We start from the raw sequence: 22,402 nt of genomic DNA on the forward strand, positions 1-22,402 counted from the left end.
GTTGGGCTTTGGATCCAAGATCCTGAGTTCAAATCCAACTTTTCTGTTGAATTAATACCATGTGGGGTTGACTCTGCCTGTCATCCTTCAAAGGCTGGCAAAATGAGTGCCAGCTTTCTGGTATCCTGTGTTGGAGTGGGGACCTGTCCAGGATTGTGCCCAATAGCGAAGGAGACTGTTTAGGCAGCACCAACACTCTGCACAGAGTATGGTCCCAATTGATGGATGGATTTAATTATATCCTTCATAAGGCGATCCTCGGCCACCTTGCTGTCTGGGGTCTTAAGGTGTTTCCAGGGTAACCTTGCTGGGGTCTGAAGCCGCCATGTTTTTTGACCTGCTCAACCATGCCTTGACTTGGAACAGGCCGCAACGATTTCTTAAGGAAAAGTATTTTTTTCACTTTCCTCACTCATATTGAATGCCTGTTCATCATATCTACGAATCGTTGTGTACATCGCTTTTGTAAGTCCCAGATTTTTCAAAATAGGAGTTTGGAGTGATTTTCATGCATTATATGTAACGATTTTCCATGATCTACTCTCACGGACTAATTAATGCATGCCATCAAAAGATTATATCGGTTTTCAGGATCGGATATCGTCGAAATTTGTTGTGAAATCTGATAATTTAAAGAAATAGCGAGTCTTATAACTAAGCCGATATACCTATTTACTTTAAGCAAACAAGGATATGTTCCCTCCTTCTCCAGAGATACACAAGAAAATGTGAAATTTTCAAAGCATTAAATTTATCTTTTTTACTGTTTGTGGAATTATATTGAGTGAACAAAAAATTAGGAATGTGCCAAAATTACCAATCTTCATTGAGCTAGATGGTTTTATGCATTCACTGCTAGACCTCTCTCTCCTCCCCTGAGGGACTGCTTCTCCATTGCGTCTGCCAGATCTGTGTAAATTTTCAGAGATTTTGTGAGGTGCTCCACAGGGAATCAAAGCAAATCTGGTGAAAAATGGACATTAAAAAAAAAAAGTTATAACATTTCAGTGGACCCAGAACCGAAATACCACATGACACATGTACAGATGAGCAGGCAAGATGGCGGATTATACGCAATGTTTATATCATGAGTGACAAGGCTCTGTTCCCTCCTCCGTAGAAACACAAGAAAATGTGAAATTTCCAAAGCATTAAATTTATCATTTGACTGTTTGGAGAATTATGTTGGGTGAACAAAATTTTTTGGAACATGTCAAAATTAACCAGCTTCATTGAGCTGTATTATTTAATGCATTCACTTCTCGACATCACACCCTAAACCCCAGAGGGACTTCCTATCCATAGCGTCTGTCAGATCTGTGTCTACATTTTCAGAGATTTCGCGAGGTGTTCCACAGGGAATCAAAGCAAATCTGGTGAAAAATGGACATTAAAAAAAAGTTACAAGGTTTCAGTGGACCCAGAACCGATGTACCACGTGACATGTACAGATGAGCAGGCAAGATGGCGGATTAAATGCAATGTTTATATCATGAGTGACAAGGCTTTGTTCCCTCCTCAGTAGATACACAAGAAAATGTGAAATTTCCAAAGCATTAAATTTATCTTTTTCGACTGTTTGGAGAATTATGTTGGGTGAACAAAATTTTTTGGAACATTCCGAAATTAACCAGCTTCATTGAGCTGTATGATTTAATGCATTCACTTCTATACATCACACCCTGTACCCCAGAGGGACTTCCTATCCATAGCGTCTGCCAGATCTGTGTCTATATTTTCGGAGGTTTGCGAGGTGTTCTACAAGGAATCAAAGCAAATCTGGTGAAAAACGGATGTTTAAATAAAAAGTTATATAAGATGGAGGATTACCTGCAATGTTTATTTCACGGGCGATTGAACTTTGCGATGTCTCTGGAGTTGTTCTGCATTAAGCTGCAACTCCTTTGTGGATAAAGTCATTATTTGAACGAATTCATTTTATTTCATTCACTGCTGATGCGTGGTGAAGATTGTCTTTATCAACCATTTAATTGGAGTGCTTGCATGCGTGCTTAACCCACTTGCCGATGGCCTTACAGTCAATAGCGAAACCGCGCTACATCCTTCAGAGAGAATTGTTCACTCACTGCGGACACATTTGCCCCCACATCATTCAGAGCGAGTGGTTCATGCTCCGTCACCCTGAGTGAGTGGTTTGTGCTCCATCACCCTGAGCGAGTGGTTCGTGCTCCATCACCCTAAGGCCAAAAAAAAAAAAATGTTGCATTGGCGTAACCCGCCCGACCCTAAAAATTCCGCCGACCCTACGGTTTTTTTTTTTTTTTTTTGCTAACGATTTCAAGTATCTTGTTGATTGCGATCGCGATCGCAAAAACCCGGAAGTGTTTCGGACAGAACCCGCCGACAAAAAGGGTGGTACTCAAGCCGGGGGAGATTTTGGGAGGGATTTATTAGGATTTATTAAATTTTTGGATTTATTATCCAAAAATTTTGGGATTTATTAGGAAAAAAAAAAAAATAAAAAAAAAAGATCCCGACCGACCTCCCCTATTTTTCAGTGACCCGTTACGCCAATGCAACATTTTTTTTTTTGGCCTAATCGAGTTGTGAAATAACACCTGATTTCAGAGCCGTTTGCTGTATCAACTTGTTTTCTAAATTACAAAGTTAAATTCTTTTTTCCACCCGTCACACTCAGCTGTTTATGAAGATGAATGTTTGTGAATATATCGCTGAAACGTCTAAATAAATGCAACATTGTTTATCGGTGAAGCCACTCAAGGTTTTTGGGTTGTATACAGTAAGTGCTGGGGTTGGTAATCACGCTGATTCCAACCTGGCGATTTCCGAAAAATTGCCGATATATGCCAGGCGTGTGTGCGTGGTGCGTGTGCGTGTGTTGTTCATAAAACATAACATATTCTCTCTGCTAACTCCTCTATATCTATCTCTCTCCATATATATATATCTCTATCTCTATCTCTATCTCTATCTCTATCTCTATCTCTATCTCTATCTCTATCTCTATCTCTATCTCTATCTCTATCTCTATCTCTATCTCTATCTCTATCTCTATCTCTATCTCTATCTCTATCTCTATCTCTATCTCTATCTCTATCTCTATCTCTCTCTCTCTCTCTCTCTCTCTCTCTCTCTCTCTCTCTCTCTCTCTCTCTCTCTAGTGCAGCACCCACCTCACACACTCTCCCTTCCCCTCTCTGTCTGGCTATGTCTCTGTCTGGGCATATCTGGACGGTGGTTATGTCTGGAGAGTGTTTGTCTCTGGACACATCTGGGCGGTGTTTGTCTCTGGATGCGTCTGGATGGTGTTTGTCTCCGGACACGTCTGGGCGGTGTTTGTCTCCGGACGTGTCCAAGCAGTGTTTGTGCCTGGACGGCTTGGCTCTGCATGTGTCTGGCGGGTTTTGTCTCCAGACGTGTCCAGGTGGTATTTGTCGCCGGGCCATGTTCATCGTATGACCGGTAAAAAAATTCATTTCAGACATTTTGTTTCTATCTTCACTGTTATTCTCTGCAGAATCATTTTGATGAAACAGTATGAATCGTAATTAATACTCCACATCACGTATGCCTTCCCTTCCTCTCACCTCACACTGTCTTCCCTTTCACCACCCATCCTCACTCCCCACCCTCCTCGCTCCCCCTCCTTCCTCTCTCCTTTCTCCTCCACCTCTTCACTCCCCCCACCCCTCTATCCCTCTTCCCCCCCTTTTTTCTCCCTCCCCCCTTTAGTATCCCCTTCACCGAAGCGACAGGTGGTATTTGCTTGGATATACTATTTGGTAGATGTGTACTATTTGCAGTGATGAAAACTGTGATTAAACATGAGTAAAATACATATGCACGAGATGTGTTTTAACCACACAGTTTAAATGTATTCTTTTGTTAAGTGCGATGCTGAAAGTAGTATTTAACTTTTTTATTCTGAGATGCCTTTTGATGTATTCCAGGGTCGGTTTTTTGGACATCTTGGCAGGCTGTATTTATCTTTGCGACTCCGTGAGTATGTACTGGTTAGGGTGAGTTGATATTGCTTCTCTTTCCCATTTGGTATTTAGGGCAATATTTTCAGAACTGTGCCTGTTCGAGGGAATACAATATTGAAACAGACTGAGATAATAGCGCTTGATTGAAGCTGTAATGGAATTTTCGAAGCTGGTGCCTTGAGGTTTGCCCGTTACAATGGGCCAGGATTTTGAATTTCAAGTTTATGGCTTTTTCAGCTATTTTGGAATGCAAGCTTAATTGTAGATTTAATCAGCTTGTCGTAATTAATGCGGTGCCCCGAAACAGAGAGGAGAGGAAAAAAGTATTAGTTCCCATTCCGAGGGCAACTGAGTAATATTTTACCCACAAAAAGAACCCCAACTGGGCTGGCAGGATGACCCAGAGGTAAGCACAATCACCTATAAGCTGTCTAGTTAAGCTGTCTAGCCTGGGTTCGAATCCTGACCCGTCTCCAGACTGTCATACTGGTGTTTCACAGGCAGGATAATTCATCAATGGGTGTGCTGTCCCTCGGATGGACGTTAAACGGGAATTCCGTCTCCCGGCATTAGTCGGTGGACCTTAAAGATGCCGCGGTGTCCTTCATGAAGTGTAGGCAAGCTATCACCGGCACCCTGCACAGATTCAAAGTTGCTGATCAAACTACTTCATTGAACATCAGGCCTGGCCAGCCGGTTGGTGAAAGACTTGTGCCAAAAACTTCTCACGGCAATCCACAGAAGAACGTGGGAATAATTGTGGCTGTAGAAGAAGAAGAAGGTTAATAAGAGGAAGAAGAAGAATCCACAACTCTTACATTTTATATGCCACATTATGAGTGGTATTGGGACAGAAACAAACTTGAAAGGAATGGAACTGGAAAGCGGCATGTGATTTGTTATTGTGTCTTATTGTGAAGCTTGAATCTTCCTTTGATGTAATATCACAGACAGAGAAATACTCCTTACAGATAGACAAATACCCAGTAAGATGACAGGCAGACTAATATCCAGCAATATTACTACAGGCAGACTAATACCCAGCACGATTACCACAGGCAGACGAAAACCCAGCAAGATTATTACAGGCAGACTAACACCCAGCAAGATTACAACAGGCAGACTAATATCCAGCAAGATTACCACAGGCAAAGTAACACCCAGCAAGATTACCAGAGGCAGACTAACATCCAACAAGATTCCAACAGGCAGACTAATATCCAGCAAGATTACTACAGGCGGACTAATATCCAGCAAGATTACGACAGGCAGACGAATATCCAGCGAGACTACTACAGGCGGATGAATACCGAGCAGGATCACTACAGGAAGATGAATACCCAACAAGATGATTACAGGCAGACTAATACCCAGCAAGGTTATGACAGGCAGACGAATACCGAGCAGGATGACAACAGGCAGAATAAATCCAGCAATATTATTCAAGGCAGACTAATACCCAGCAAGATGATTACAGGCAGACTAATACCCAGCAAGGTTATGACAGGCAGACGAATACCGAGCAGGATGACAACAGGCAGAATAAATCCAGCAATATTATTCAAGGCAGACTAATATCCAGCAAGATGATTACAGGCAGACTAATACCCAGCAAGGTTATGACAGGCAGACGAATACCGAGCAGGATGACAACAGGCAGAATAAATCCAGCAATATTATTCAAGGCAGACTAATACCCAGCAAGATTATGACAGCCAGACAAATGTCCAGCAAGATTACGACAGGCAGACTAATATCAAGCAAGGTGATTACAGGCAGACTAATATCCAGCAGGATTACTACAGGCAGACTAATATCCAGCAAGATTAGTACAGGCAGACTAATACCGAGCAGGATGACAACAGGCAGAATAATATCAAGCAAGATTATTCAAGGCACACGAATATCCAGCAAGATGATTACAGGCAGACGAATATCCAACAAACTGATGACAGGCAGACTAATATCCAGCAAGATGACTACAGGCAGATGAATATCAAGCAAGATGATAACAGGCAGACAAATATCCAGCAAGATTATGACAGGCAGACTAAAACGAGCAGGATGACAAAAGGCAGAATAATATACAGCAAGATTATTCAAGGCACACTAATACCCAGCAAGATTATTACAGGCAGACTAATATCCAGCAAGATTACAACAGGCAGACCAACATCCAGCAAGATTATTACAGGCAGACTAATATCCAGCAAGATGATTACAGGCAGACTAACATCCAGCAAGATGACGGCAGGCAGACCAATATCCAGCAAGATTGTGACAGGCAGACTAATATCAAGCAAGATGATTACAGGCATGCCTAATATCCAGCAAGATCACAACAGGAAGCCTAATATCCAGCAAGATTACGACAGGCAGACTAATACCGAGCAGGATGACTACAGGCAGACTAATACACAGCAAGATGATTACAGACAGACATATCCAGCAAGATGATGACAGGCCGAGGAATACCCAGCAAGATTACTACAGGCGGACTAATATCCAGCAAAATGACTACAGGCAAACTAATATCCAGCAAGATTACGACAGGCAAACTAATATCCAGCAAGACTACTACAGGAAGATGAATACCGAGCAGGATCACTACAGGTAGATGAATACCCAGCAAGATGATTACAGGCAGACTAATACCCAGCAAGGTTATGACAGGCAGACTAATACCGAGCAGGATGACAACAGGCAGAATAATATCCAGCAATATTATTCAAGGCAGACGAATACCCAGCAAGATGATTACAGGCAGACTAATATCCAGCAAGATGATTACAGGCAGACTAATACCGAGCAGGATGACAACAGGCAAAAATAATATCCAGCAAGATTATTCAAGGCATACTAATACCCAGCAAGGTGATTACAGGCAGACTAATATCCAGCAGGATTACTACAGGCAGACTAATATCCAGCAAGATTAGTACAGGCAGACTAATACCGAGCAGGATGACAACAGGCAGAATAATATCCAGCAAGATTATTCAAGGCATACTAATACCCAGCAAGGTGATTACAGGCAGACTAATATCCAACAAAATGATGACAGGCAGACTAATATCCAGCAAGATTACTACAGGCAGACTAATATCAAGCAAGATGATTACAGGCAGACTAATATCCAGCAAGATTATGACAGGCAGACTAAAACGAGCAGGATGACAACAGGCACAATAATATCCAGCAAGATGATTACAGGCAGACTAATATCCAGCAAGATTATGACAGGCAGACTAAAACAAGCAGGATGACAACAGGCAGAATAATATCAAGCAAGATTATTCAAGGCACACTAATACCCAGCAAGATGATTACAGGCAGACTAATATCCAGCAAGATGATTACAGGCAGACTAATACTGAACAGGATGACAACAGGCAGACTAATATCCAGCAAGATGATTACAGGCAGATGAAAAACCCAGCAAGAATACGACAGGCAGACTGATATCCAACAAAATTACGACAGGCAGACTGATATCCAGCAAGATTACTACAGGCAGACTAATATTAAGCAAGATGATTACAGGCAGACTAATATCCAGCAAGATTATTCAAGGCAGAAAAATACCCAGCAAGATAATTACAGGCAGAATAATATCCAGCAAGATTACGACAGGCAGACAAATACCCAGAAAGATTACTTCAAGCAGACTAATATCCAGCAAGATTACTACAGGTGGACTAATATCCAGAAAGATTACTACAGGCAGACTAATATTAAGAAAGATGATTACAGGCAGACGAATATCCAGCAAGATTACTACAGACAGACTAATATCCAGCAAGATGACTACAGGCCGAGGAATACCCAGCAAGATTACTACATGCAGACTAATATCAGGCAAGATGCTTCCTGGCAGACTAACTAATATCCAGCAAGATTACGACAGGCAGACGAGTATCCGGCAAGATTACGACAGGCAGACTAATACCGAGCAGGATGGCTACAGGCAGACGAATACCCAGCAAGATTATGACAGGCAGACGAATACCCAGCAAGATTATTACAGGCGGACTCATACCCAGCAAGATTATGACAGGCAGACGAATATCCAGCAAGATTATTACAGGCGGACTAGTATCCGGCAAGATTACGACAGGCAGACTAATACCGAGCAGGATGGCTACACGCAGACTAATACCCAGCAAGATTATGACAGACAGACGAATACCCAGCAAGATTATGACAGGCAGACTAATATCCAGCAAGATTACTACAGGCAGACTAATACCCAGCAAGATTACTACAGGCAGACTATTATCTAGCAAGATTAGTACAGGCAGACTAATACCCAGCAAGATTACTACAGGCAGACTAATATCCAGCAAGATTATTACAGGCAGACCAATATCCAGCAAGATTACTACAGGCAGACTAATATGCAGCAAGATTACTACAGGCAGACTAATACCGAGCAGGATGACTACAGGCAGACCAATACCCAGCAAGATTATGACAGGCAGACTAATATCCAGCAAGATTACTACAGGCAGACTAATACCCAGCAAGATTACTACAGGCAGACTATTATCTAGCAAGATTAGTACAGGCAGACTAATACCCAGCAAGATTACTACAGGCAGACTAATATCCAGCAAGATTACTGCAGGCAGACTAATACCCAGCAAGATTATGACAGGCAGATTAATATCCAGCAAGATGACTACAGGCAGAGTAATACGCAGCAAGATGATTACAGGCAGACTAACACCCTGCAAGATTACAACAGGCAGACCAATATCCAGCAAGATTACTACAGGCAGACTAATATCCAGCAAGATGATTACAGGCAGACTTATACCCAGCAAGATAATGACAGGCAGAGTTATACCCAGCAAGGTGACAACATGTAGACTAATATCCAGCAAGATTACTACAGGCATACTAATATACAGCAAGATGATTACAGGCAGACTAACACCCAGCAAGATTATGACAGGCAGACTAATATCCAGCAAGATGACTACAGGTAGACGAATATGCAGCAAGATTACTCCAGGCAGAGTAATACCCAGCATGATTACTGCAGGCTGACTAATATCCAGCAAGATTACGACAGGCAGATGAATATCCAGCAAGATTATGACAGGCAGACTAATACCCAGCAAGATAATTACAGGCAGACTCATACCCAGCAAGATTACTACAGACAGACTAATTCCAAGCAGGATGAAAACAGGCAGAATAATATCCAGCAAGATTTCGACAGGCAGACTAATACCGAGCAAGATGACTACAGGCAGACTAATACCCAGCAAGATGATTACAGGCAGACTTATACCCAGCAAGATAATGACAGGCAGAGTTATACCCAGCAAGATGACAACATGTAGACTAATATCCAGCAAGATTACTACAGGCATACTAATATACAGCAAGATGATTACAGGCAGACTAACACCCAGCAAGATTATGACAGGCAGACTAATATCCAGCAAGATGACTACAGGTAGACGAATATGCAGCAAGATTACTCCAGGCAGAGTAATACCCAGCATGATTACTGCAGGCTGACTAATATCCAGCAAGATTACGACAGGCAGATGAATATCCAGCAAGATTATGACAGGCAGACTAATACCCAGCAAGATAATTACAGGCAGACTCATACCCAGCAAGATTACTACAGACAGACTAATTCCAAGCAGGATGAAAACAGGCAGAATAATATCCAGCAAGATTTCGACAGGCAGACTAATACCGAGCAGGATGACTACAGGCAGACTAATACCCAGCAAGATGATTACAGGCAGACCAAGACCCAGCAATATGACTACAGGCAGACTAATATACAGCAAGATTACTACAGGCAGACTAATACCCTGCAAGATTACAACAGGCAGACTAATATCCAGCAAGATGACGACAGTCAGACTAATATCCAGCAAGATGACTACATCAGAGTAATATCCAGCAAGATGATTTCAGGCAGACTAATACCAGGCAAGATTATGACAGACAGAGTAATACCCAGCAAGATTACAACATGCAGACTAATATCTAGCAAGATTACCACAGGCAGACTAATATCTAGCAAGATTACCACAGGCAGACTAATATTCAGCAAGATTACAGCAGGCAGACTAATATCCAGCAAGATTACTACAGGCAGACTAACATCCAGCAAGATTACTTCAGGCAGACTAATACCGAGCAGGATGACTACAGGCAGACTAATACCGAGCAGGATGACTACAGGCAGACTAATACCCAGCAAGATTACCACAGGCAGACTAATATCCAGCAAGATGACTGCAGGCAGACTAATATCCAGCAAGATTACTTCAGGCAGACTAATATCCAGCAAGATGACTACAGGCAGAGTAATACCCTGCAAGCTGACTACAGGCAGACTGATATCCAGCAAGATTACTACAGGCAGACGAATATCCAGCAAGATTACTACAGGCAGACTAATATCCAGCAAGATTACTATGGACAGACTAATATCCAGCGAGATTACAACAGGCAGACTCACTTACAGCAAGATGATCACAGGCAGACGAACACCCAGCAAGATGATTAGAGGCAGAGTACAACCCAGCAAGATTACGACAGTCAGACTAATATCCAGCAAGATGACTACAGGCAGAGTCATACCCAGCAAGATTACGACAGGCAGACTAATATCCAGCAAGATTATTACAGGCTGACTAATATCCAGCAAGATTACTACAGGCAGACTAATACCCAGCAAGATGATGACAGGCAGACTCATATCCAGCAAGATGACTACAGCAGACTAATATCCAGCAAGATTACTACAGGCGGACTAGTATCCAGCAAGATTACGACAGGCAGACTAATACCGAGCAGGATGGCTACACGCAGACTAATACCCAGCAAGATTATGACAGACAGACGAATACCCAGCAAGATTATTACAGGCAGAAGAATACCCAGCAAGATTACAACAGGCGGAGTAATACCCAGCAAGATTACAACCGGCAGACTAAGACCCAGCAAGATTACAACAGGCAGACTAATACCCAGCAAGATTACTACAGACAGACATATCCAGCAAGATTACTATGGACAGACTAATATCCAGCAAGATTACAACAGGCAGACGAATATCCAGCAAGATTATTACAGGCAGACTAATACCCAGCAAGATGATGACAGGCAGACTCATATCCAGCAAGATGACTACAGCAGACCAATATCCAGCACGATTACTACAGGCAGACTAATATCCAGCAAGATTATTACCGGCAGACCAATATCCAGCAAGATTACTACAGGCAGACTAATATGCAGCAAGATTACTACAGGCAGACTAATACTGAGCAGGATGACTACAGGCAGACCAATACCCAGCAAGATTATGACAGGCAGACTAATATCCAGCAAGATTACTACAGGCAGACTAATACCCAGCAAGATTACTACAGGCAGACTATTATCTAGCAAGATTAGTACAGGCAGACTAATACCCAGCAAGATTACTACAGGCAGACTAATATCCAGCAAGATTACTGCAGGCAGACTAATACCCAGCAAGATTATGACAGGCAGATTAATATCCAGCAAGATGACTACAGGCAGAGTAATACGCAGCAAGATGATTACAGGCAGACTAACACCCTGCAAGATTACAACAGGCAGACCAATATCCAGCAAGATTACTACAGGCAGACTAATATCCAGCAAGATGACGAGAGCAGACTAATATTCAGCAAGATGACGAGAGCAGACTAATATCCAGCAAGATGACGAGAGCAGACTAATATCCAGCAAGATTTCTACAGGCAGACTAATACCAAGCAGTATGACAACAGGTAGAATAATATCCAGCAAGATGATTACAGGCAGACTTATACCCAGCAAGATAATGACAGGCAGAGTTATACCCAGCAAGATGACAACATGTAGACTAATATCCAGCAAGATTACTACAGGCATACTAATATACAGCAAGATGATTACAGGCAGACTAACACCCAGCAAGATTATGACAGGCAGACTAATATCCAGCAAGATGACTACAGGTAGACGAATATGCAGCAAGATTACTCCAGGCAGAGTAATACCCAGCATGATTACTGCAGGCTGACTAATATCCAGCAAGATTACGACAGGCAGATGAATATCCAGCAAGATAATGACAGGCAGACTAATACCCAGCAAGATAATTACAGGCAGACTCATACCCAGCAAGATTACTACAGACAGACTAATTCCAAGCAGGATGAAAACAGGCAGAATAATATCCAGCAAGATTTCGACAGGCAGACTAATACCGAGCAAGATGACTACAGGCAGACTAATACCCAGCAAGATGATTACAGGCAGACTTATACCCAGCAAGATAATGACAGGCAGAGTTATACCCAGCAAGATGACAACATGTAGACTAATATCCAGCAAGATTACTACAGGCATACTAATATACAGCAAGATGATTACAGGCAGACTAACACCCAGCAAGATTATGACAGGCAGACTAATATCCAGCAAGATGACTACAGGTAGACGAATATGCAGCAAGATTACTCCAGGCAGAGTAATACCCAGCATGATTACTGCAGGCTGACTAATATCCAGCAAGATTACGACAGGCAGATGAATATCCAGCAAGATTATGACAGGCAGACTAATACCCAGCAAGATAATTACAGGCAGACTCATACCCAGCAAGATTACTACAGACAGACTAATTCCAAGCAGGATGAAAACAGGCAGACTAATACCCAGCAAGATGATTACAGGCAGACCAAGACCCAGCAATATGACTACAGGCAGACTAATATACAGCAAGATTACTACAGGCAGACTAATACCCTGCAAGATTACAACAGGCAGACTAATATCCAGCAAGATGACGACAGTCAGACTAATATCCAGCAAGATGACTACATCAGAGTAATATCCAGCAAGATGATTTCAGGCAGACTAATACCAGGCAAGATTACAACATGCAGACTAATATCTAGCAAGATTACCACAGGCAGACTAATATTCAGCAAGATTACAGCAGGCAGACTAATATCCAGCAAGATTACTACAGGCAGACTAACATCCAGCAAGATTACTTCAGGCAGACTAATACCGAGCAGGATGACTACAGGCAGACTAATACCGAGCAGGATGACTACAGGCAGACTAATACCCAGCAAGATTACCACAGGCAGACGAATATCCAGCAAGATGACTGCAGGCAGACTAATATCCAGCAAGATTACTTCAGGCAGACTAATATCCAGCAAGATGACTACAGGCAGAGTAATACCCTGCAAGCTGACTACAGGCAGACTGATATCCAGCAAGATTACTACAGGCAGACGAATATCCAGCAAGATTACTACAGGCAGACTAATATCCAGCAAGATTACTATGGACAGACTAATATCCAGCGAGATTACAACAGGCAGACTCACTTACAGCAAGATGATCACAGGCAGACGAACACCCAGCAAGATGATTAGAGCCAGACTAATACCCAGCAAGATGATTAGAGGCAGAGTACAACCCAGCAAGATTACGACAGTCAGACTAATATCCAGCAAGATGACTACAGGCAGAGTCATACCCAGCAAGATTACGACAGGCAGACTAATATCCAGCAAGATTATTACAGGCTGACTAATATCCAGCAAGATTACTACAGGCAGACGAATATCCAGCAAGATTATTACAGGCAGACTAATACCCAGCAAGATGATGACAGGCAGACTCATATCCAGCAAGATGACTACAGCAGACTAATATCCAGCAAGATTACTACAGGCGGACTAGTATCCAGCAAGATTACGACAGGCAGACTAATACCGAGCAGGATGGCTACACGCAGACTAATACCCAGCAAGATTATGACAGACAGACGAATACCCAGCAAGATTATTACAGGCAGAAGAATACCCAGCAAGATTACAACAGGCGGAGTAATACCCAGCAAGATTACAACCGGCAGACTAAGACCCAGCAAGATTACAACAGGCAGACTAATACCCAGCAAGATTACTACAGACAGACATATCCAGCAAGATTACTATGGACAGACTAATATCCAGCAAGATTACAACAGGCAGACGAATATCCAGCAAGATTATTACAGGCAGACTAATACCCAGCAAGATGATGACAGGCAGACTCATATCCAGCAAGATGACTACAGCAGACCAATATCCAGCACGATTACTACAGGCAGACTAATATCCAGCAAGATTATTACCGGCAGACCAATATCCAGCAAGATTACTACAGGCAGTCTAATATCCAGCAAGATTACTACAGGCAGACTAATACCGAGCAGGATGACTACAGGCAGACCTATACCCAGCAAGATTATGACAGGCAGACTAATATCCAGCAAGATTACTACAGGCAGACTATTATCTAGCAAGATTAGTACAGGCAGACTAATACCCAGCAAGATTACTACAGGCAGACTAATATCCAGCAAGATTACTGCAGGCAGACTAATACCCAGCAAGATTATGACAGGCAGATTAATATCCAGCAAGATGACTACAGGCAGAGTAATACGCAGCAAGATGATTACAGGCAGACTAACACCCTGCAAGATTACAACAGGCAGACCAATATCCAGCAAGATTACTACAGGCAGACTAATATCCAGCAAGATGACGAGAGCAGACTAATATTCAGCAAGATTTCTACAGGCAGACTAATATCGAGCAGGATGACTACAGGCAGACTAATACCCAGCAAGATGATTACAGGCAGACCAATACCCAGCAATATGATTACAGGCAGACTAAAACCCAGCAAGATTACTACAGGCAGACTAATACCAAGCAGTATGACAACAGGCAGAATAATATCCAGCAAGATGATTACAGGCAGACTTATACCCAGCAAGATAATGACAGGCAGAGTTATACCCAGCAAGATGACAACATGTAGACTAATATCCAGCAAGATTACTACAGGCATACTAATATACAGCAAGATGATTACAGGCAGACTAACACCCAGCAAGATTATGACAGGCAGACTAATATCTAGCAAGATGACTACAGGTAGACTAATATCCAGCAAGATTACAACAGGCAGATGAATATCCAGCAAGATTATGACAGGCAGACTAATACCCAGCAAGATAATTACAGGCAGACTCATACCCAGCAAGATGATTACAGGCAGACCAACACCCAGCAATATGACTACAGGCAGACTAATATACAGCAAGATTTTGACAGGCAGACTAATACCGAGCAGGATGACTACAGGCAGACTAATACCCAGCAAGATGATTACAGGCAGACCAACACCCAGCAATATGACTACAGGCAGACTAATATACAGCAAGATTACTACAGGCAGACTAATACCCCGCAAGATAACAACAGGCAGACTAATATCCAGCAAGATGACTACATCAGAGTAATATCCAGCAAGATGATTTCAGGCAGACTAATACCAGGCAAGATTATGACAGGCAGAGTAATACCCAGCAAGATTACAACATGCAGACTAATATCCAGCAAGATTACCACAGGCAGACTAATATTCAGCAAGATTACAGCAGGCAGACTAATATCCAGCAAGATTACTACAGGCAGACTAACATCCAGCAAGATTACTTCAGGCAGACTAATACCGAGCAGGATGACTACAGGCAGACTAATACCGAGCAGGATGACTATAGGCAGACTAATACCCAGCAAGATTACCACAGGCAGACTAATATCCAGCAAGATGACTACAGGCAGACTAATATCCAGCAAGATTACTTCAAGCAGACTAATATCCAGCAAGATGACTACAGGCAGAGTAATACCCTGCAAGCTGACTACAGGCAGACTGATATCCAGCAAGATTACTACAGGCAGACTAATATCCAGCAAGATTACTACAGGCAGACTAATATCCAGCAAGATTACTTCAGGCAGACTAATACCCAGCAAGATCACTGCAGGCAGACTAATATCCAGCAAAATGACTACAGGCAGATGAATACCGAGCAGGATGACTACAGGCAGACTCATACCGAGCAAGATGACTTCAGGCAGACGAATACCCAGCAAGATGACTACAGGCAGAACAATATCCAGCAAGATTACTGCAGGCAGATGAATACCCAGCAAGATGACTGCAGGCAGACTCACGTACAGCAAGATGATCACAGGCAGACTAATACCCAGCAAGATGATTAGAGGCAGAGTAAAACCCAGCAAGATTATTGGAGGCAGACTAATACACATCAAGATGATTTGAGGCAGAGTAAAACCCAGCAAGATGATTAGAGGCAGAGTAAAACCCAGCAAGATGATTCGAGGCAGAGTAAAACCCAGCAAGATGATTTGAGGCAGAGTAAAACCCAGCAAGAAGATTCGAGGCAGAGTAAAACCCAGCAAGATGATTACATGCAGACTAATACCCAGCAAGATGATTATAGGCAGAGTAAAACCCAGCAAGATGATTGGAGGCAGAGTAAAACCCAGCAAGATGATTGGAGGCAGAGTGAAACCCAACAAGATGATTGGAGGCAGAGTGAAACCCAACAAGATGATTACATGCAGTCTAATACCCAGCAAGATGATTAGAGGCAGAGTAAAACCCAGCAAGATGATTGAAGGCAGACGAATACCCATCAAGATGATTGGAGGCAGAGTAAAACCCAGCAAGATGATTGGAGGCAGAGTAAAACCCAGCAAGATGATGATAGGCAGACTAATACCCAGGAAGATGATTAGAGGCAGAGTAAAACCCAGCAAGATGATTATAAGCAGAGTAAAACCCAGCAAGATGATTGGAGGCAGAGTAAAACCCAGCAAGATGATTGGAGGCAGAGTAAAACCCAGCAAGATGATTGAAGGCAGACGAATACCCATCAAGATGATTGGAGGCAGAGTAAAACCCAGCAAGATGATTGGAGGCAGAGTAAAACCCAGCAAGATGATGATAGGCAGACTAATACCCAGGAAGATGATTAGAGGCAGAGTAAAACCCAGCAAGATCATTATAGGCAGAGTAAAACCCAGCAAGATGATTGGAGGCAGAGTAAAACCCAGCAAGATGATTACAGGCAGAGTAAAACCCAGCAAGATGATTACAGGCAGACTAATACCCAGCAAGATGATTACAGGCAGAGTGAAACCCAGCACGATGATTACAGGCAGACTAATACCCAGCAAGATGATTTGAGGCAGAGTAAAACCCAGCAAGATTGTGACAGGCAAACTTATACCCAGCCAGATAATGCACCTTCACACACTGCTGTATCTATTGAGAATTGAGGGCAATGTTGATGAGAAACTGCAGTGACAAACCCAGAGCCAGGACTTTAACCAAATGGAATCACTCTGTGATCGCCTTGGACGACCATCCGACGTACAGAGTGAACAGATCCTAGTCCACCATTGAATTCGATCTTGCTCTGAAGGAGTGCAAATGATGAAACAAATGCACCTGACATCATTCACAAACCCAAAGTACAAATGTTGGTGCGGACAATAACACCCTATTGGAAATGAAGGAGACACGCTTTTGAATATCTCAATCAAGTATTTCCTCAATATCCCAATACTTTTGATAATAAAAGGCTTGGGCCTATATTGCAGGTTCAAAACCTCACTGCTTTCCCTCACGTCCGACCAGGCAGCCTCTCTCATTGCTCATTTGCGAATAGAATTCCCTCTCTGTTAACTGGGTGACGGGTGGCGGGGGTCGGGCCAATGATGGAATTATGCGAGTTAATTAGGCCGGCACTCGCACAGGAAGCCATTAGCTGAGACGTCTCGTGGTGCGATTGGCAGGAGGCGGCTCAGCGCAGCCCAGTCTAACAAAGTCTGCCCTTTATCAGCGACGGCCTGGCGCGGGCCCGTCTGACAAAGCGCCGTAATTACACGTTTGTTAGGTGCCGGGCAGGGTGAACTCGCCGCACCAAAGCTAGGGCGGCAATGGCGGGAACGTTTGCTATACAGCGCGAAGGAACGTTTTTCAGTGGGGCGCAGACTCACTCAGCCATTTTGGAATTTCCTTCGCAACGACCGCCATTATGAATTTACTGTTAATATTTTGTCATATATAACATTGGTAGCTCCGTATATAATCGTAATAAAGTTCTTCGAGATAATTGCAGCAATCAATTATTATCAATGTGGTGGATTTTTTTATCCTTAAAAAAAAAAAACCTTTCAGTACCTCTGCTAGAATACCGTTGCTTTGAAGGCCTCAGGCTTATTTACAGGTGACATTAAGGATCATTTACAAGTGATGTTGAGCTAATTAATTTATCACATGCTCACGAGCGCTTGATGTGAAACATGTTACTGTACAGGGTGGCCAACAATGTCTTGTCACTCGTTGTAAAAATCGTTACATTGCCTTTTATCATATTAGCTGACAACACTGAAGGGTTCTACAAGTTATACCACGTACATTTGCAGTACTCTTTGACTTTATTACACATTTTACAGCATGTGGCACAAACCTTAAGTGTCCAGTGGATCCGTTTGTGCGCCATCATCGTCATTACAGAGAATATTTTTGACGTGAACCCAGACACTCACAACAATCCAGTTGTTCAAAGGTGTAATTGCTTGTATCGCCCATGATTACGTTCACTCAATCTGAAAAAAGGGGAAAAAGGAAATTAATTAACACTCTGCACACAAAGGCAATGTCAATTTTTATAATGGGTGATAAGACATTGTGTCCATGGACAAGAAGGCTTTCATGCCATGATAAAATTCCACCTTTTAACCTTCTGGAAATAACCTCTCACGACGTATCTGTAATAAATAATTAAATTAATGACTGGCATCACGTGACCACACATTGATTGCTTTGAGGTAAAGTGTCTGCCTTTGAAACCAGCCAATCAAAAAAGTTGCAGACTCTTTCTTCCTTCTTCCTACAAAGGAGGCAGAATGGGACAATACAACCATTCTGCACTTCTGTTCAAAGGAAGTGCACGTCAACCCCAGGAAAGCCTTCAATGGGAATAATTCATTGTGAGGTTCTTTTGTGGCATGCTTTAAAAATTGATGCAGACATGTTTATGCTGATGATTGGATGCAAATGTGCTGCTTTAAAAAAAAACATAATATGTGAAACAATAAAGAGAAAGGAGGAAGATATGAATATACCTGATGGAATGTTATGGACATTTCCAATGAAGGTGTCCCGTGCATTAGGAAATGAAGTGTATGCATGAAGTGTATGAATGGGCAAGTGGTTACAATGGGTGGTTAGATGGTGAAGCTCTATTCTCAGGCAATGCAGTCAATTGACCATTTTGGTCAGATTATCATCTTTTTTCTTTTCAGGAAGGATGTTAAGCCTGGTGTTGGCTTCATGGTTAGGGTGGCGGCTTGGGATCCTAGGGTCCTGAGTTAAAGCCGCGTTGGGCCGCTGAATTAATACACCAGGAGGTTAACTCAGCCTGTCATCCTTCCGAGGTCGGCAAAATGAGTACCAGTGCACTGGTAAGGGGGGCACTGCATCAGCGGCATAGCCACATCCCAACCAATGATGCAACCAGCAGCCACAGGCTGAGAGAGAGAGAGCGAGAGAGAGAGAGAGAGAGAGAGAGAGAGAGAGAGAGAGAGAGAGAGAGAGAGAGAGAGAGAGAGAGAGAGAGAGAGAGAGAGAGAGAGAGAGAGAGAGAGAGAGAGAGAGAGAGAGAGAGAGAGAGAGAGAGAGAGAGAGAGAGAGAGAGAGAGAGACAGAGACAGAGACAGAGACAGAGACAGAGACAGAGAGAGAGAGAGAGAGAGAGAGAGAGAGAGAGAGAGAGAGAGAGAGAGAGAGAGAGAGAGAGAGAGAGAGAGAGAGAGAGAATGTTTGTTTGATGGGAATGCATGAGCACTGGATTATATCATTTTTTTAAATGCTGGTTTGCAATTTCTGGTGCAACAACTTCAGTAATTACTGATTGCGTGGAAGTACATAAGCTACCATGTCTTTCTGAGTTCAAATAATGAGGTCATCATCAAAATACCAGGTTGACTGCTCATTATTGAATGGGCTGCCCTCTGCTCCAGGATTAAACCACATACTCAACACTCCAAGTTGGTATTATGCAGGAAGTGGATGACCCTGACAACATGAATACTCTGTGTGAACTAAATCGTTATGTTAAATAAATTACTTCAACTTCAATGTTATACCTGATATATGGTCCCCCCCCCCAAAAAAAAAACCCCGAATGTTATGTCAAAAAGCCTGATATATATATATATATATATATATATATATATATATATATATATATATATATATATATATATATATATATATATATATACACATACACACACAGTATACATATTCGCCAAAAGGCTTGAATCTCTCACCAAGTATAAATTGTCATTCCGGTGCTTCACAGGTTCATCAATATGTGCCATTCCTCAGATGAAGAATGACCACAGGCCAAGAAACTGCTTCAGCAGAACCAACGCTCTGTAACAGAGTGTAGAATATTGGATATAGTATATATACTTGCAAAGGTACCCAGTACCAATGCCAGGTACCTCCTCCCACGCCTATCCCTCCCTTATCCCACCCCTTCCTCCTCCTACCCCAAAAGGAGTGTATAAATTAGCTCAAACACCCAATTTTCATTCATGCACCCCATTGGAGTTTTCTTAGTATGCCTGCAAAGTTTCAAGCCGCTAGGTTTCATGGTTTTGGTGTTATTAAGGAGGCATACACACACACACACACACACACACACACACACACACACACACACACACACACACACACACACACACACACACACACACACACACACACACACACACACACACACACACACTAGTATAGACATATATAATTCCTTTCGAAGATAATTAACAGCCTTATTTCATTAACCTTTATCAAGGAGTCATCCTTGGCCAGCCCCTTCGGTCAGCCTGCTCTCCCTTGCTGGGGTCTTAATTCGCCATTTTTTTTAGCCTGCTCAACAATGCCTTGACTTGGAACAGGCCACAATGGTTTCTTAATGATAAAGTGCTGAAAATATTATTTCCATTTTCATCACTCCTATCATTAATGCCTGATCTTCATATTGGCGAAATGCTGGATACATCGCAATGCTTAAAACGCCCGGAGATGACACCGTTTGTGGATTTATTTCATTTTTGCACATGCGATAAGCTCAAGAATCTCTCAACCTGAGCCAAATTTCAAAATTTAAACTGCATAACAGAACTGAGCAGCAATTCCGACTGCTAACAAAAAAACGTGTTCATTTGTCCAATTCAGACATTGTTTTACATTTCTGGCATCTCTGGGTGTCGGTGCTTTATTTAATTTCCACAGATGCGATAATCTCTTGAATCTCTTAACCTGAGCCGAATTTCAAAATTTCAACTGCTGAGTTGATCCTAGCAGCAGTTGCGATAGCGAGAAAAAAAAAGTTCATTTGTCCAATTTGCATGTTGTTTGACACTCCGGGCGTCTCTGGGTGGTGTTTAATATGACCGATTAGTGATCGCTCATCGCTTGCCAAGCCTGCTGAGTGCTGTTCCTACTCTCCGTTTCATTGGAGTGCTTGCTTGAGTGCTTAAGGCACTTGGAGAGTGCTCCACAAGCTGTTTGGATCTTAGTTTGTAAGCCATGGCACGGCAAAAGTACCTGCACTCTCCCTCTGCAGTGCCCCTCTGCTAAACACAATCAAAAATACGACGATTGATGTACAAAGTTCAGGCCCCACATGTCTGTGTTGTGCCCTGCAGTGCTAAACCTGCCATTCCTCAACAGATGGAGGGGAGGGATGGAATGAGAGAAGGATGAAGGGAAGGAATGGATGGATGGGATGGAGGGAAGTGATGGAGGGAAGTGATGGAGGGAAGGGATGGAGGGAAGGGATGGACGGACGGAAGGGATGGAGGGAATGGATGGTTGGTGGACCAAATAGGTGTTTGTAAGCCATGGCGAGACAGTAGACGATGGTGTAAACAACTTTTCATCGCAGCTGTTGTCCTTTTTGAAAATAAAATTACAAATTGACATTCTTCTTCCTCTTGCATATGGCAGCTTGGCTGCTGAGTAGCTATCATTTTGTTGGGGGGGGGAGGGGGTGACTATGCACCTGATGCTGTGCCCCTTTATTAGTACACTGGTACTCATTTCACCAATCTCAGTGGGATGACAGACTGAGTCAACCACACCTGGTGTTAATTCAGTGGCGAACAGAGCTCAAACTGAGGAACCTAAGATCTCAAGCCAGCCACCCTAACCACAAATCCAACACCAGGCTTACAAATTGACATTCAAGACAAAGTTCAGTGATAATGTAAATGAAGTACATATATAAACGTTAATTCCATTTTCCTTGTTAAATCTGTCACCTTCACCTCGGAGCGGTCATGCTGAGCACCGCCCAGAGACACTCGGAGATGCCCCCCATGGTCGAGTACTTTAGAGGTTATTTGGGGAGAGTTGTTTCCAAAACCCAAGCTCATTGCAGATGCTGCAGGTAATGTAATGGCAGACGA

At 42.8% G+C, this 22,402-nt stretch overlaps 1 long non-coding RNA gene across 4 annotated transcripts in view; it reads right to left on the reverse strand.

The window, feature by feature from the left end:
• The window catches only part of LOC147026967 (uncharacterized), a 166,325-nt gene that overhangs the window by 106,924 nt on the left and 36,999 nt on the right, over positions 1–22,402 (reverse strand). For 2 of the 4 annotated variants that reach the window (XR_015058578.1, XR_015058576.1), the window contains exons 2-4: positions 20,255–20,360; positions 18,388–18,526; positions 752–963 (exon numbers count right to left, since the gene is read on the reverse strand). This is a non-coding gene — a long non-coding RNA (uncharacterized LOC147026967). Of the gene's footprint in view, positions 1–751; positions 964–1,095; positions 1,374–18,387; positions 18,527–20,254; positions 20,361–22,402 lie in introns of those variants that run through there. The other 2 variants (XR_015058577.1, XR_015058579.1) reach the window with 2 other exon arrangements.

The sequence above is a fragment of the Eptatretus burgeri genome, chromosome 5 (assembly GCF_056783735.1).
Source record: "Eptatretus burgeri isolate ZD-2024b chromosome 5, Ebu_testis_v1, whole genome shotgun sequence".
In the NCBI taxonomy this organism is placed as follows: Eukaryota; Metazoa; Chordata; class Myxini; order Myxiniformes; family Myxinidae; genus Eptatretus; species Eptatretus burgeri.